This window comes from Pleurodeles waltl, chromosome 10 (genome assembly GCF_031143425.1).
Source record: "Pleurodeles waltl isolate 20211129_DDA chromosome 10, aPleWal1.hap1.20221129, whole genome shotgun sequence".
NCBI lineage: Eukaryota > Metazoa > Chordata > Amphibia > Caudata > Salamandridae > Pleurodeles > Pleurodeles waltl.
Window position 1 is genome coordinate 630,010,371 of NC_090449.1, and position 15,782 is coordinate 630,026,152.

General features: G+C 51.5%; 1 long non-coding RNA gene across 5 annotated transcripts in view; it reads left to right on the top strand.

Moving 5' to 3' along the window:
* Positions 1-15,782, top strand: part of LOC138261774 (uncharacterized) — a 510,577-nt gene that overhangs the window by 325,871 nt on the left and 168,924 nt on the right. The window lies entirely within an intron of this gene.

Sequence of the window (15,782 nt, forward strand, 5' to 3'; positions counted from 1 at the left end):
TAAACTGGCGAAAACAAAACCTCCATCTCCACGCCAACAGAAACACGCCCATGCTATTACGACCACGAATCCACGCGGCGGTCTTTCAACCGCGGTATTCCATTGGTGGTACACACCGCCGCGCTCAAAATACACACACATCTCCAAAACACCGCCACATTGGACAATTCCAAATACACACACCTGATACACATACAAACACCACTCCCACACACACAATACAATATAAAACACACAGCCACATCACCCACAAACCCCTATGACCAAAAATCTGAGACGAAGGCCAGAGAGAGAACACAGATTAGACAAACCCACCACACAGAGGCACACAACACCATCACCCACACTACTTCCACGCACAAAACACCACACACCACTACACATCACCACACTCATCAACACATACACCACCCCACACATCACCCACACCAACCCATGTCACGCCAAAGACACCCCCGCTTTTCCGAGGATGAGCTCCGAGTCATGGTGGAGGAAATCCTACGGGTAGAGCCACAGCGATTTGGCTCACAGGTGCAGCACACATCCATAGCTAGGAAGATGGAGCTATGGCGAAGAATAGTCGACAGGGTCAATTCTGTGGGACAGCATCCAAGAAATCGGGAGGACATCAGGAAGAGGTGGAACGACCTACGGGGGAAGGTGCGTTCAACGGTCTCCAGGCACAACATTGCGGTTCAGCGGACTGGCGGCGGACCCCCACCTCCTCCCCCACAACTAACAACATGGGAGGAGCAAGTCTTGACCATCATGCATCCAGAGGGCCTCGGAGGAGTCGGTGGAGGAATGGACACTGGTAAGTCAAATCTTAACTTTCATATCCCCCACCCTACCTGCATGCCATCACACACCCCCACCCTCACCCCCTCCCCTATCACTCCAACTCCTCACTAATGTAGTAATAACACAAACCACACATCCCAACACCAAGCCCTGCATGACACAACTAAGCATGGACACCCATCACTAAAGCATGCCCACTGCACATACCCAGAACAACCCCTAACCATCATCACACAAGCCGCCACACAGGAAGGCTTGCACTGGGGTACACGGTGAGCCACCAATTGCACACCATGACACACACACATGCAATAATCATGCCCTTATGCCCCTGCAGGATCACGAAGGACCGTCACCACCCCAGAGGGTCCAGACAACTCCACTCCACCCACAGAAGAGGCCCACAGTGACGATAGCAGCTCTGCCCTACTGGATCCTGATGACCAGCCCGGACCATCGTGGGCCTCGGGACAGTCGGTTCCCCTTGCACAGAACAGCCCAACACTGACCTTCGACCCTCTGGTAACACCAGCACAGCACCCACCCAGCGGGCCCAAACCTCCGTACCCAGGACAGGTCAATCAGCGGTGTGTCCACCACTACAGGGAACCCAGGAAAACCCACTACCCCAACAACAACAGGGACATGGGGGCAGTGGTAGTGGGCACACGGTCCAGGGGACGGAGGCACAGGAACACAGGGGAACTGGGAGGGCTGCTGTGCGACAGGGGGCGGACAGGCCAAGGGAACCCACTCTCCACGAGGCCCTCTCCTCCATCATGGGAGCATACCACCACTCCCAGGAGACGATGGCGACGGTTCTGGTCAAGTTTCAGGAGACCCAGCGCCTGCAGGAGGAACAGTATTTGGGGTTCAGGGAGGAGCTCAGGACCATCAGCTCCGCCTTGGGCACCATCGTAGGGGTGCTGAAGGACATACAGCAGACCTTGAGGGACACCGTGGCACTCCAAGGAGCCCCTGACACTAGCCAGGACGATGAACTGCCCACCACCTCCGCTGGCGCTAGTGGACACGATGCCCCGCCACAGGAGCACCCCACCCCCTGCAGACGGACAACCATCACGCAAGCGGGCCCTGAGATCCAGGAACAGAACAGAGCAAGATGGCAAGATCCCCGCCAGGAAATGAGACCACCCTGATTGTCCTCCCACTGTCCCACTTTGTTACCCTGTCCACACTTTAACTGCCCCAGCTCCACTTCCTATGCCCAGATGGGCAGTGCACCTGTGAGACTAATAGACTGGACTCTGCCATGGACATTCCTCCACCATCACCCCTCACCATTTTACAACCCCCCTCCATTTTTGAGCACTTCAATAAACACCCTTGAACCACAAAACAATCTGGAGTCAGTCTATGATTTGGTATTATGTATTATCAATGACAGTGTCAAAATGCGTTTGAACTTGTAAAGGCAACATACCTATGTCACACATCACAAGTCCTTGAAGGATGCATGCAGATGACACACGTTGGTAACCACACCTGTGAAACCGTAATGGAAAGGAACAACTCAGTTACCAAATAATGCTATTAATTACACACAGGATAGAGGAAGACGTGTGACAGTGAATGTAATGGGGAAAAAATAATTTTTCTCACCTGTATGTCACTGGAAATATTGCTGTATGACTGACTCCCTGTTGTCGCTGTCTTCTTCCTCAACTTCATCCTCATCACTGTCCACAGGCTCCACAGGCTCCACAGCTGCCACAACACCGTCATCTGGACCATCCTCCTGCAGAAAAGGCACCTGGCGTCGCAATGCAAGATTGTGAAGCATCGAGCAGGCGATGATGATCTGGCACACCTTCTTCGGTGAGTAGAATAGGGAACCACCTGTCATATGGAGGCACCTGAACCTGGCCTTCAGGATGCCGAAGGTGCGTTCGATCACCCTCCTAGTCCGCCCATGGGCCTCATTGTACCGTTCCTCCGCCCTGGTCCTGGGATTCCTCACTGGAGTCAATAGCCAGGACAGGTTGGGACCAGAGTCCCCTAATAGCCACACACGTTGCCTCTGGAGTTGACCCATCATATCAGGGATGCTGCTATTCCGCAGGATGTAGGCGTCATGCACTGAGCCAGGGAACATAGCATTAACCTGGGAGATGTACTTGTCTGCCAAACAGACCATCTGTACATTCATAGAATGATAACTCTTCCTGTTCCTGTACACCTGTTCACTCCTGTGGGGGGGGGGGGACCAGAGCTACATGGGTCCGATCAATAGCACCTATGATGTTGGGGATATGTCCAAGGGCATAGAAGTCACCTTTCACTTTAGGCAAATCCTCCACCTCAGGGAAAATGATGTATCTCCTTACGTGTTTCAGCAGGGCAGCCAACACTCTGGACAGCATGTTGGAAAACATAGGCTGGGACATCCCTGATGCCATGGCCACTGTTGTCTGAAAAGAGCCACTTGCAAGGAAATGGAGGACTGACAGCACCTGCACGTCAGGGGGGATTCCTGTGGGATGGCGGATTGGTGACATCCGGTCTGGCTCCTACTGGGTACATAGTTCCTGGATTGTGGCACGGTCAAACCGGTAGGTGACGATTACATGTCGCTCCTCCATTGTCAACAGGTCCACCAGCGGTCGGTACACCGGAGGATTCCGCCATCTTCTCAAATGTCCCAGCTGACGGCGCCTAGGAAGGACAACAGCGACCACAGAGTCAATTTTTTGCAAGGTATGTACCCACAGTTACACAGAAGACGACACCAAACACAAAACCCTTCCTGCATGTGTGATGAGTGTAGGCCTAGCTATGTGTGACGCAGAAGTAAATGAAGCCATGTGGGCCCCTGAAATGGCGGCTGCCTGACCTCTACACTGGGACAATGGTATTGTGGGGTATCTGCGTTGGCGTTGTACACCGGCGCGGTAGGCGGTCGTAGACCGCGGAGCAATGCTGCATTGGTTAACATCGGACCCTATGGGTCCCAGGAGCCAATGAACAAGTGCGCCGGCGGTGATGATACGCACTGCCGCGGACGTCACTGCCATTTTCTATCTGTTCAATCACTAGATACCTGACCTTCAACGGGAGAGGACCTACACTGCAAGTGCTGCTGTGACCTTGGTCTGGAAGCGACGATGGCTGTTGCGTCTGGGGAAAGGGCCCCTGTCTTCACTGCTCAGAAGTTGGAGAAACTAGTAGACGGGGTCCTCCCCCAGTACACGCTACTCTACGGTCCGCCAGACCAACAGGTAAGTACACAGGGAGCACGTTGTATGGGCTAGGCCTGGGTGGAGAGGGCTGGTTGTAAGAGGGAAGGGGGCAGAGTTCAGGGAACATGAATGCATGTGCCCAATGGCAAGGGTAGGGAAGGGGATACTTACATCTACGGTGCAGTTGGTAATGGCTTCTCTTCTTCCCTTGTGCATGTCATGTAGGTCAGCGCCCACCAGAAGAAGGATATTTGGCGTGCCATCGCCAAGGACGTCCAGACCCTGGGGGTCCACCAGAGACAGGGCACCCACTGCCGGAAGAGATGGGAGGACATTCGCCGCTGCAGCAAGATGATGGCAGAGGCTCAGCTGGGGATGGCCTCCCAATGTGGGAGGGGTGCCCATCGCACCATGACCCCCCTGATGTTCCGGATCCTGGCGGTGGCCTACCCGGAGTTGGATGGGCGCTTGAGGGCATCACAGCAGACACAAGGGGGTGAGTACAACCTCATTCTGCGGACTTTGCGCGCAGTGGAGGGGTCTGGGTGGGGGAGGAGGCCTGTGGGTGTACCTAGGCCAGGCAGAAATATGTAGACTAGGCCCCTCTGTAATGCAGGCCATGTGGCACTCTAACCCACTGCAGTATAGTGCCAAGTACAGGTATAGATGCACCTGTGACATCCATGTGTGCAGATGTCCACCATAGCCATGTAGGCCACATCCCAGGAATTGCATCTGCAGAGGCCAGGAGCACGGTGTAGTGCAGGGGGCAGCTGTGTCTGTATTGTCCGCCAACGGTAGCGGTATGACATGCATTCAACCTGTTCTTCTTCTGTCTTCCCCCCACCCTTTTTGTGCTTTCCCTGTTCTTTTGTGCATCAGCATCATCAGGCGGAGGTACAGTGGCACCGGAGCACGAGGGAGCTGCATCCCACATGGCCATGGAGGGCCACACCACGGACTCTGAATGCACCCGTGGGACGGAGGGCGAGGGGAGCTTCACGTCGGCCACCGGATCACCAACCAGCGACACGGACTCGTCCGCCGATGGGAGCTCCCTTGTGGTGGCAGCACCATCTGTGCGCCCCACTTCTACAGGTACAGCCGTCACCTCCCCTACCTGCACCGCCCTCCCAGCAGCCCCTCAGCATTCGCCCCGTGCCCGCTCACCCAGGAGGGTGGGCATCACCTTCGCCCCAGGCACCTCAGGCCCTGCCCCAGTCACCCCTGCTGCCCTCAGTGAGAAGGCCCTTGACCTCCTCAGGTCACTCACTGTTGGGCAGTCTACCATTGTGAATGCCATCCAGGGTGTAGAAAGAGAGTTGCAACACGGTAATGCATTCCTGGAGGGCATTCATTCTGGTCAGGCTGCCCTTCAGTGAACCCTGCAATCTCTGGCCTCAGCACTGATGGCAGCCATTGTCCCTGTGTCTAGCCTCCCCCCTCCATCCTCCTCCACCCAGACCCCAGCCCATCCCAAGCACACCTACAGACCAGCATGCACACACGTCAACACCCAAGGGAAGCTCTGGCAAACATAGGCACCACACAACCCACAGGCACTCAAACAAGCATCACCCACATGCAGACACACCAACACACACTGCCTCCACTGTGTCCCCCTCGTCGTCGTCTGCCTCCTCCCTCCCAGTGTCGTCCACACTCTCACCTGCATGCAATACATCTACAGGCATCAGAAATCGCACCAGGACACCCAGCACCACAAGCCGCTCACCTGCACTCACCACCTCCACTCACATTTACACGTCCCCTGTGTCCTCTCCCAGTGTGTCTGTGACGCCCCCACCCAAAGTACACAAACGCCGGCAACCACACACCCAACATCCATCCACCTCACGACAGCCTTCAGTACCTGCACCTGCACCCAAAACACCTAAAGTGACACCTCCTACAACCACCTCCTCTTCCTCCACTCCCAGACCCCCTCCAACTACCCATACCAGTGTCCGTCAGAAACTGTCAGTCTGCAAAATTGACCTTTTTGCCCCCACCCCCCCCTCCTATTCATCAGTCCCGTCGTAGCGCCTCAGCCAAAAAGCCTCCAGTACCAGTGGTGCCTGTTCAAGGTGTGTGGAGTGCACCGGCCACCAGGGCAGGCAGTGTGACCCGGAGCCAAGGCACTGGCAGCACACCCCCTGTAAAGGCTCTGAAATTGGAAAGCGGCCGACGGGACCCTGTGAAGACTTCTGGAGGCAAAACAACTCACAGGGGTTCCAGGGGGATTGCAGAGTCAGCTGTGACTCCTCCAAAGGTGGGGAAGGGCCAGAGGAAGTCTGCACAGCCTGGTGTGAGCATCACGGCGGAGAAGGGCGGCATCCTTCCCGGCGGTCGGGACGCCACCGCCAGCACCGTCGTTACTGGTCCGGAGACCACCGCCAGAGTCATAGCCCAGGAGGGCCCAAGTATCGTCACTGGTCAGGAGACCACCGCCAGAGTCATAGCCCAGGAGGGCCCAAGTATCGTCACTGGTCCGGAGACCACCGCCAGAGTCATAGCCCAGGAGGGCCCAAGTATCGTCACTGGTCAGGAGACCACCGCCAGACTCATAGCCCAGGAGGGCCCAAATACCGTCAATGGTCAGGAGACCACCTCCAGAGTCATAGCCCAGGAGGGCCCAAGTTTCGTCACTGGTCAGGAGACCACCGCCACGGCCGGAGTCAGTGCCCAGGAGGGCCCAAGTATCGTCACTGGTCAGGAGACCACGGCCAGAGTCATAGCCCAGGAGGGCCCAAGTATCGTCACTGGTCCGGAGACCACCGCCAGAGTCATAGCCCAGGAGGGCCCAAGTATCGTCACTGGTCAGGAGACCACCGCCACGGCCGGAGTCAGTTCCCAGGAGGGCCCAAGTATCGTCACTGGTCAGGAGACCACCGCCACGGCCAGAGTCATAGCCCAGGAGGGCCCAAGTATCGTCACTGGTCCGGAGACCACCGCCAGAGTCATAGACCAGGAGGGCCCAAGTATCGTCACTGGTCAGGAGACCACCGCCACGGCCGGAGTCATAGCCCAGGAGGGCCCCGGCTGCCACAGCCCCGCTGGGCAATGAGGGAACGTCATGCCACACACCAATGCCTGGTCCAGAGAACGTCATGCCACACACCAATGCCCAGTCCAGGGACCACCATGGCAAAGCACTGCTGAACAGTCCAGAACCGCCATGGCAAAGCACCGCTGAACAGTCCAGGGACCGCCATGGCAAAGCACCGCTGAACAGTCCAGAACCGCCATGGCAAAGCACCGCTGAACAGTCCAGGGACCGCCATGGCAAAGCACCGCTGAACAGTCCAGAACCGCCATGGCAAAGCACTGCTGAACAGTCCAGGGACCGCCATGGCAAAGCACTGCTGAACAGTCCAGGGACCGCCATGGCAAACCACCGCTGAACAGTCCAGAGCCGCCATGGCAAAGCACCGCTGAACAGTCCAGGGACCGCCATGGCAAAGCACCGCTGAACAGTCCAGGGACCGCCATGGCAAAGCACCGCTGAACAGTCCAGAACCGCCATTGCAAAGCACGGCTGAACAGTCCAGGGACCGCCATGGCAAAGCACCGCTGAACAGTCCAGAACCGCCATGGCAAAGCACCGCTGAACAGTCCAGGGACCGCCATGGCAAAGCACTGCTGAACAGTCCAGAACCGCCATGGCAACCCACCCACTTAGAGACTTGAGAGACTGTGGCTTTGCACTCCCCAGGATGGTCCAGTGGGCAAGCCACCCACTTAGAGACTTGAGAGACTGTGGCTTTGCTCTTCCCAGGATGGTCCAGTGGGCAACCCACCCACTGTAGAGACTTGAGAGACTGTGGCTTTGCACTCCCCAGGATACATCAATGGGCATGGAGCCCCGTCGTGGATCTGGCTTTGCACTCCTCCGGCTGAGGTGCCCCCCCTTCCCTTCCCCCTGAGGTGCCTGTAGTATTTCTATCTGATGCCTCTGCAGTGTTCTCTCCGTGTGTGGACAGGTATCTTTTGTGGGCCTCGCCCATGCATTTTTGGACTAGTGTGCACGGACATTGATATGTGCATATCTGCACTACTTCTCGTAATGTATATACTTTTGTATGATTTTCTAAAATATCTGTATATTTTTGAGACATTTATATTGCTACATTACAATGTTTGAACTGATTTCGTTTTGTCTTTGCATTCTTCCGGGGGGGGGTTGTGGGTTGTTACTGTGATTTTTGTGAATGCATTGGTGTGTGTGTTGTAATATGCGAGGGTGCGGTGGGGGTGGGGGTGTTGCGTGTCCCCCCCCTAACTTTTGCCTCCCCTATGTCATAGGTGCAGTACTCACCGTTGTCGTCTCCGGCGCAGGCGTTGCTCTTCGTAGATGAGTAGGAATACAAGGGCTGGTAGGATTTGGAGTTCCGGCTCCATGGAGTCTTCCTTCCTCATGGGATGTGTTCAGGTGAGCGTTTTCCCATTGCAGTAACTGTTTCCGCCGTGTTTTTATCCACGGTGAATCCACCCCGGAAAAGGTGGCGGATTGGCGGGTTGTGATACTATGGGCGGTACATTGTCTTCCGCCTGTCTGTTGGCGGTGACCGCCGCGCTGCTTGTCTGTACCGCCGTGGCGGCCGGTGTGTTAAAGTGGCTGTCTTTGTTGGCGGTTTCCGCCAGGGTCATGATTCCCTTTTTTTCTCTGCCGGCCTGTTTGCGGTATTACCGCCGCTTTTACACCGTCAACCAGGGTTGTAATGACCCCTTCTGTGTTTTATGGTGTTGCCTTTGGAATCTCTGAACCCATTCTGGCGCCAACAATGCAGATATTCATTAAAATACTGGACACAGTAATATGAATCATAAACAATCAGCCTAGGCTGTGCCGGATCCAAGTGTTCTAGTGCCATCAGCAGAGCTTATAGCTCAGCCAATTGTGCTGTACAATCCCCTAAAGTCTGTGTAAAGGTATGTAAGGGACAGAATTTCTCCCGTCCATATAGCCACTTTTGAAGGCGCAAGCAGCAGAGTATTGATGTTTAGTTCCAATCGCCGGTTGCGCAGAGCCATCAGTGTACATGACTCTATGATATTGATCGATGGGAAGGTATTCGCTGAAACTGGATATTCTACTTCATGTTGTAGAAATTCCTGAGTTTGTAACTTTGGATCAAAGATGTAATCTACATCAGTGGCTGTCAGAGACGTAGCCCATTGTATCCAATGTGGATGTAGTGCTTTTGCGTTCGGAACGCTATCTTTTGTAACAGCCTCCAGGGCTGGAATTAGAGAAACGACAATAATGTGTTTTCCTTGGGCAAGAGGTCTTTCTTTAATAACAGCCATCTGCACAGCAGTGAGAATTTTCTCTGTGGGAGCAAAGCGTTGTTCAGCTGCTGAATACAAATGTGAGTTGTATGCAATCGGAACTGTCTCACCTTCATTGAATGTCACATAGGTGAAACTGATGGCTCCAGCTATTACCCTGATGACCAAATGTGTTTTGTTGTCCCTTGTGTGTAAATGTTTTGCTGCTAACATATCTGTCTGCAACTCTCGAAGAGTGCGTGTATGTTCGACTGTCCAGAATTTACTTGAAAAATCAGGACGTATCAAGTCATATAAAGATTTTATGCGCGTAGCATAGTCGGGAATGTATGTTCTGCCAACATTTAAGAAACCCAACAATGATTGGAGTTTTTTAATCGTATTCGGTGGTTGAAATTGTGCACATTTTTCTAAGAATTGTGGCGCTAGGCTCTTTCCTTCACTCGACAGCTCATATCCCAGGAACAGGACGCTGAGGAAGGCAATTTTTGTTTTTTTAAAGTTAAATTTGTAGCCAAGTTCGGCAAACCCCACAACAATGCGGGCTACCCATCTTAAATGTTGTAGTTACTGATCATCCGTGAGATATATATCATCTTCATATGACAATGCTTCAGAGTCAATCTCGTGTAAAATGGCAGTCACACGAGCTGCAAACAGTCCTGGGCTGTTCTTATACCCTTGAGGCAAACAACAGAAGTTTTTCTGAGAGCCTATTGCGCTAAAGCTTGCTAAGTCCCTCCTTTCAGGCGCTATATTCTGGCAGAAGAACCCATTTAAAATGTCTAAAGTTGTTTTGTATTTTTTCCGCACTATGTAACTCATTAGTGCAGTGCTATGTGAATTTTGTATAGCATATGTGCGTGTATGACTGTTTAAATGTCTGTAGTCTAAGACCATTCTGTATGAATGGTCCGGTTTAGCTACAGGAAATAAAGGGTTATTCATCGGCGAGACACAGGGTTCAATCACACCCTGGTACTCTAATTGCGTGAGTATTTCTCTCACTGGTGCTTTTGCTTCATGTTTTATAGGATACTGCGGTTGTGGCTGAGGTTCAATTTTAATGGAGGATACATGGTAGGGGGGTTCCTTATCCCATCCTACGTGATTTCTGTATAATGCTGGTGCCTGTGCTAGAGCCCATTCAATGGAATAGGATTCAGCGAGTTCCTCTGGAATAAGGGGCGAGAAAGAAGGCTTAATGACATCTTCTCCATATGGGCAGGTACGGACAAAGTCAGGCGGACAATCTTGTTCAGCCAACAAGATATCTTACACTTTAACTATGCGATCCCAAAAGATTGCATGTATTGTGCCTTCAATGTCTCCTTCTAATTGCAGTGTTACTCTGTACACCCTATCAGGCTCGGAGACACGCATGTCCGCTGTTTCTACTTGTATAAAGTCATCAGTTGCTTTCACCTCCAGATGCTCTTGAAGATTCTGGCGAACTATTGTGCCCTCTGTCGCGCTGTCTAGCAATGCTAGAGCCCAGTTCTTGTTCTTCAAGAGGACCATCTTCCTGTGTGGCATGTAGAACTGAGACTGCTGCCACCTTTTTCTTTTTAAATTGTTGTTTTTGTTGGACAGGTTTCTCTTCCTTTTTAACAGAAACCTCCGAATAGCGTTGTGATTCCTGTCTCGGTTTCACGTACTCTGTTCTTCGCTCTCATCGCCCACCTCTCTCATTTCTCTTTTCCGATGAGTCCTGAAAGGAACGAGTTTAGCGTGTATCGGTATATTGGTATCTATCAGGCGTTTTGATATTATCTCTATTTCTGAGATTATACCTATTCTGTGGGGTCTCCGTACGTGGAGATTCTCCCCTTTCTTTTTTAGGCGTTTGTTGTTTTTTATCCCATCGTTTCTTATTACCCTCAGGCTGTTGTTTGTAGGTATCTTTATTTGTTTTATCCTGAAATTGAGGTTTTTGTGGTTTAGCCCCTAGGCTATCTCGACCAATACTTGAATATGTTTCCGCTATTATTTTAGGCCGCTCTCGTTCTTGATCTTGTTGCAGAACGTCACGGAGCCGCATGCTCACTGCGAGTGCAACTGCTTCCCCTTTAAGATTACTTAAAATGATTGAGGATACTGTGGCAAAGTTGCACATCAGTTGCATCCCCAAATTTAGGGCCGGGGCAGCCCCGTATTCACCTTGTATGTGTTTGAACACTTCCGGTAGGTTGGCAAGCGTCAGTGTACCGTGTACAGTTGTATAGAGCGCAGCAAATCCCGGGCCCATGTATTACAGATTTCTAGTGTAGAGACCATCCCAAAGGGCAAGCACATCGTTAATATTCTATGTTTATCCTGAGGTCCCGTATGGGGAAATACTGCCTCCAGTGTATTTCTTTTTTTTGCTAGCCAAAACGGAGTCTCCTCTAGTTTGGCCGGTACTTTACCCATAATCGAATGTACAGTCGCCGGATTTGTACCCGGTGTTACTGCATGTGGATGTGCTGGAGCACCACGTGCTGGGTTTGTATTTAAAGTTTGCATCACAAATTGCACTAGTCGTCTATATATTGCTATTAACTCAATGTATAAGCAATGAACCTCAGCTACTGCTAAATTCCCAACCGCAGGATGTGGCCAATAAAGGCCAGGTAGGACCATCATTACTTAGTGGACCTAACCTAACTGGTAATATTGTATGGGGTAGGGCACCATCAAGCCAATTATTATGTTCTTGATAAGATAGAGGTATCTCTAAATATGCGTACGCTCTGTATTGTCCAGGCGCGTTCGCAACTGTATATGTATGAAATGTATTTGTGTTCCCATCAACTGCTGGAAATGTCACCCAAGAGTAAAAAAGTTCTGTTCTATAGGCTGCGTGGGCGTCCACCACAATCGTGACTGGGCCTCTCTGGGCCGTTAGGCCATTTGCTAAGAAGTGTGCTGTGAGAGGTTGTCTCATTTTAACAGCTATTTGTACAATTTGGGGATTGGCCATGTTAGAAGCACTATGAGTTCAGAGAAGGCACACCAAGATGGGGTTTTCCTTTTAAAGTTCAAGCTTGAACAACCGCCAGCCGTAATAGGATTACTTATATGGCTGTGGTGGAAATCCTCAGTACCACGGACGTCTCCGTATACGGTACTGAGGTGTCATTATATAAAATGAGACTGAGATACTCTGACGGACCCGAAAATTAGAGCCTGACCAAACGTTGGCGGCGCCATGTCACGCAGGCTCTCTTTGTTCTAATGAGACTACTGGATTTCGAGCAGCAAGATCGTCCACAGTGTGGGAGACTGAGTCTGTCCCACAGTGGATGACACTTGTCGCTCCAAATCCGGGCATTGCTCTGGCTAACTAGCAGTGCTCATCTCTCCCAAAAGGTAGAGATGATTGGGCAACCGAGCTCATGACATATTGGTACTTCTCAGGGAAGTCGTGGTCACTCAGGTCACAACCGGTTCTCTCATACATAGTGCGGTCTCATATATAAATGACAATTGAAGCAGTATAAGTGTTAAAGATTGGTTTAATAAAACGACTGCATTTTGGATAGCAAAGCGTGAGCTGCAATAACCAGAACCACACAACAATATTAAAATAGTGATGATGAGAGTGAAGCATAAGAATAATGCTATCATAGTGCCACAAGGATCGATGGACTATTCCCTATCTAAATCATATTTCAAGCACAGCATGTTAAGCTCTAATCCTGCCTTTCAGGTTCCCTGGGAGGACATCAACCCTCATACCTGATCAAAGGCCTATGATCTGAGTCAGCATCTGCAACGGAGCATTCAGCATACAGTTGTGGTTCCCTGGCTGGAATCTCCCTCTTAACGTGTAATAGGACTAGAAGGTGTTTTATAACTAACACAGCAGATGTTCTAAGAAAATGTCCCTACGTAAAGATGTGTATTTTCTATGAACGTTGGAGACTAAACTTCTACCATGTTTACCGGCAATGTACAATGTACCAGACTGTAGCCTTGACTGAAGCACAGGGTGATCAAGAATGCGTTGTTTGAGAACACAGTGCTGAACTAAGCAAAACAGTTTGATAGAAGAAATCAAAACAAGACCATAAAACTGGTTATTGTAAAAATAACAGTGCGAAGCTGAATAAAATATATCTAGGTCAAGGTGCACAGCGGCCTAGTGTATTAAACTAACGTGCATGGAGCTATATTTAAAATGGCTACACAACATCTCTAGAATCCCTAAGATGGTGGAAAAAAGGACGCAAATTTGGCATGGGCAGCTTATGTGGACAAAAAGTTATGAGGTCCTAAGCGGGAACTGCCCCAAATAGCCCAAAAAATGTCTGCCACCTGAGGGGGGAAAAGGCCTGGCAGCGAAGGGGTTAATGCACTGATATAATCTAATGTACTAAGGTGTAAAGGTTTTGAATGTTAAGAGACTTTGGGGGTCATTACGAGCCTGGCGGACGGCAGAGAAGCGGCGGTAAGACCGCCAACAGGCTGGCGGTCATATTTTTCCAATTATGACCATGGCGGTTACCGCCATGGTCATCCGCCGCTTCTCCGTTCCGCCCGCTGGGCTGGAGACCTGGGTCTCCAGCCCGGTGGTCGTCACTATACCGCCGGCAGTATTTGGACCTGGCTGACTGCCATGGATTTCATGCGGTTTGGAACCACCATGAAATCCATGGCGGTAAGCACTATCAGTGCCAGGGAATTCCTTCCCTGGCACTGATAGGGGTCTCCCCCACCCCCCACCCCCACCGACTCCCTCCCCTACACCCCCACCACCCCTGCCACCCCCCAAAGGTGGCAGGACCCCCCTCCCCACCCCGACCCCCAACATCACATCACTCATTGACACACGACACGCACGCAGACACCACCAACACACATACACGCACACACACCGACATACATGCCAACATCCACACACACAGTCAGACATGCACACCCACATTCAAACATACACACACACATCCATACAGACATACCTACAGGCATACACGCACTCATTCCCAAACACACGACACCCCCGCAAGCATACACGCACTCACACACCCCCTCTACATACACACACGCACACCCCCATGCATGCACACAACACCCAACACACCCCTCCCCTAACGGACGATCGACTTACCTGGTCCGCTGATCCTCCGGGAGGGGACGGGATCCATGGGGGCCGCTCTGCCGACACCACACTGTCAACAGAACACCGCCATGCCGAATCACAGGACGTGATTCGGTGGGCGGTCTTCTGTTGACGTGGCGGTGGAGGTGGATCAACCTCCACTTCCCCGCCGACCGCCAGTATGGCTGTTGGCGGCTCTCTGCCTGAAAAAGGACAGAGAGCTGCCAACAGTCATAATACGCCAAGCGGAAAACCGCCACCACTGGCGGTCTTCACCACGGCGGTCCCTCGGCGGTCTTGACAAAAGACCGCCGAGGTCAAAATGACCCCCTTTATCTATTTTTACACTTCTGCTGCATGATGTCTTTAAAAGTGAAGGTGCTTCTAATGTTACAAGTGCAGGGCTCCCTAGTTACTTCCTTCATTTAACACCAATTAATCTTTCAAATAAATTCTTGCCTGTGTCTTTTGTGTGTTGATTCATGTAAACAGCAGCCCAGTGCTGCTCTTGGTCCAGGGGCCGCATGAAAAGGTAAAGAGAGCTGCATGCGCCCCCCAGGATGTACTTTGAGTATTAATGCTATAGGAGGAAGGGAACTCATCTTCAGCTGGGAGGGCTGTCAGGAAACAGGGGATGGGGGTGGGGTGTCAGAATGCGGGGGGCATGGTATATACTTCAGGTGCAAGCAGAGAGTAGTTTAAGTTACTGGGTATCGGAACAAGGGTGGTCACGATGCAAGTTGTTCCTGATGCAGGATATAGCCGTGCTACAGCGCTCCTCTGCTGTCAAGTGTAGAGGAGTGGATTATAGATCAGGGAGGGGGGCGGAGTGACGGGAGAAGGGATGCTGTTTGTTTTTTTAAACATGAAATAAGCTTCCGATTGGAAAGGAGCTGGAAGAAATAAAATCGCATTGAGGGATCTGTTTGTGAGAAATCGCATGTAAAGTGAAAGAACTCTTGTCTTTCAACAGCAACTGGTAAACCTGAAAGAATGAATGCTTTTATTCCCCCCCCAACCCCCACCCGCTCCCACTCCTTGGGCACGGCCCTTGTGCTTCAATTGAATGCCATACCACCTTCTTAGTCCTCAGACTGCAGTGCTTTTGGAACTTCAGCAGTCATCTGTTTACCAATAGAAGTGTGCTCTTTTTGTCAAGATATGAAGATTATTAACTGAGCAGTCCTGTCCAGTGCGCACCGCTAGCATGTGAGCAGTGTTGTTTGCCTTTTATTTCCAAACGCCCCGTGAACAGGACCAAAGACTCGTCCACACTTATCTCTTTGCCTGGAACATACACCTCTGAAAACCGATCTACAAAATGATCAAGGACAGGCCTAATCTTAAAAAGACGGTCACAATAAGGGTGATCTCGTGGCAAGGGTAAAGCATTGTCTACAAAATGC